General features: G+C 57.3%; 1 non-coding gene across 1 annotated transcript in view; it reads right to left on the bottom strand.

Annotated features, from left to right (window-relative positions):
* LOC124730839 overlaps positions 1-249 on the bottom strand; it is a 1909-nt gene extending 1660 nt beyond the window's left edge. Inside the window, exon 1 of the ribosomal RNA XR_007008067.1 lies at positions 1-249. This exon is cut by the window's left edge and continues 1660 nt beyond it. This is a non-coding gene — a ribosomal RNA (small subunit ribosomal RNA).
* Between the last annotated feature and the right edge of the window lie 2251 nt (positions 250-2500).

Here is a 2500-nt window from a genome sequence, read left to right as displayed (position 1 = left end):
ACGGACCGGACGAGCCGACCGATTGGTTTTGATCTAATAAAAGCGTCCCTTCCATCTCTGGTCGGGACTCTGTTTGCATGTATTAGCTCTAGAATTACCACAGTTATCCAAGTAACGTGGGTACGATCTAAGGAACCATAACTGATTTAATGAGCCATTCGCGGTTTCACCTTAATGCGGCTTGTACTGAGACATGCATGGCTTAATCTTTGAGACAAGCATATGACTACTGGCAGGATCAACCAGGGAGCTGCGTCAACTAGAGCTGAGCAGCCGGCCGCCCGGGAGTGTGTCCCGGGGGCCCGCGCGAACACGCAAGCGTCCGCTCAATCATTCTGCAAACAGGAGGAGGCTGAGCTCCCCTGCACAATACACCTCGAAACCCTCTCAGGTCCCGGCGGCGCGCAGCGCCGTCCCAAGTACTTGGTCGGGTTCGAGAGAGGCGCAATCGCCCGGAGTTAGGCGAGTAGACGCTTTCGGTGCGACCACCCGTGCTCCCAACTGAGCTTGCCGCTGCCGACAGAGGCCCGGGAGCGTGCTGTCGTGGCATTGCCGGCGGGAGACAACACGCGCCACCTACGGTGACCGGCAGCTCCAACGCCAGCGCCACAGAAGGACAAAAGCCCCACTTGGGTGCCGAAGCGAACTCTCCCAGCACAGCGCACGCGCCAACACATCCGCACAGCTGCGATACAAACCACCAGCGAGAACCGCTGGGGCGACCGAGCAGCAGACGGCGTCGCGGCGCCGAGCGCCGGGCGGCGGCGCATCCTCAACGCACACAGTCCTCAATCGGACCAGCACACTGAAGATGTCCACCGCGCTTCGCACCGGGCCCGCGAGGACCTACTTTGGCCGCACGGCGCCGCGCGCAGGGTGCGCCGGCGCGCAGCTGCGACGCCTGCCGCGTCCGTCGGCCGGCGCGCCTGCCACTGGCCGCCCCCACCAGCCGGCTGTAGCGCGTGCGCCCACGCACCGCGCGGCCAGCACGCCGGGAGGCGCCCCCTCACCGGCCGGGGACGGTCCCACCCAGCCACCGCCGCGTATCGCTTCACACCCAGATGCCGTTCAGTTTCGTCGGCATGGTGGGTATCGCTGGAACAACCGGTTCGTACCTCAACCTATCGTCGCCATCACCGATTCACCCCTAGCGAGAACAACCGCACCACAACAGGTTACCATTTGTTCATTTGCGTAACTTCACCAGAAAACGCAGGCGTCCATCGCCATTTGCAACTTCAACGATTATTGCATGCCTGTGTCAGGTGTCACGCCACACTACGTCTGCCCACATACACGCAACAAAATGTGCACGCCTAGACAATACGTGGAAGGTGGCCCCCGTACGTATGCGATGTCCATTGCTCGAACGACTGTCAACCGGCCTCTGTAGCATGTCGCAGATATGGAACGCGGTGCACCATGCCATCACGGTGTGTGAGGAGAGACGACTAGGTCCGAATACATCAACAGACAGCTCATGCTGATCGCCATCCACGGCGTCCGTTCCTCCCACACGTCTCTATGGCGTACCACACTGCAATCCAGCTCTCATAGGGAGACGACACGTAGCTGCGTGCACAATATTTGCACTGTATGGTCCGCCGTTTTTGGGCGCAGTCGTTGTACGGTCACACATGTGCCACGATGTATCATTCGGTACATAAGGACGAATGTGCAGTACAGATTGTGGTTTACGCGTACGACATTAGCGGACGGTTGACACAGGCCGCACCACAACGTAGCCTGAGTACGTCGCATGCGAAGGGCATTGAACATGCAAACTTCTCACCAACCAGCTTGCGAAGGCAGGGGGGCAAGGTGGGGACGTGGGGAGGGGCGGCATGTACGTCCTGCTGCCATCCACATTACAGTGTACAGCAGGAGCATGTGGAAAGTCAGCAAGACTTGCAAGGTGTTTAACATGAAGCGATACACAGGGGAGCGGGCAGTGCGAGTAGCGAACTATATTGCGAGGGTTGCGGGTGGGCAACACTACACTAATTGAACGAGTCGTATAACAATTACAGAGCAGGTTTAGGCGACAACATGGGTTACGTTAGGGGACAACGTGGGTTACGTTAGGGGACAACGTGGGTTACTTTAGGGGACAACGTGGGTTAGGTTAAGGCACAACGTGGGTTAGGTTAAGGCACAACGTGGGTTAGGTTAAGGCACAACGTGGGTTAGGTTAAGGCACAACGTGGGTTAGGTTAAGGCACAACGTGGGTTAGGTTAAGGCACAACGTGGGTTAGGTTAAGGCACAACATGGGTTAGGTTAAGGCACAACATGGGTTAGGTTAAGGCACAACATGGGTTAGGTTAAGGCACAACATGGGTTAGGTTAAGGCACAACGTGGGTTAGGTTAAGGCACAACGTGGGTTAGGTTAAGGCACAACGTGGGTTAGGTTAAGGCACAACATGGGTTAGGTTAAGGCACAACATGGGTTAGGTTAAGGCACAACATGGGTTAGGTTAAGGCACAACATGGGTTAGGT

Source organism: Schistocerca piceifrons, unplaced genomic scaffold, assembly GCF_021461385.2.
Source record: "Schistocerca piceifrons isolate TAMUIC-IGC-003096 unplaced genomic scaffold, iqSchPice1.1 HiC_scaffold_1252, whole genome shotgun sequence".
NCBI classification, from domain to species: Eukaryota; Metazoa; Arthropoda; class Insecta; order Orthoptera; family Acrididae; genus Schistocerca; species Schistocerca piceifrons.
Note: the sequence above shows the minus strand (reverse complement) of the source record. Positions and strands in the feature narration are given on the sequence as shown.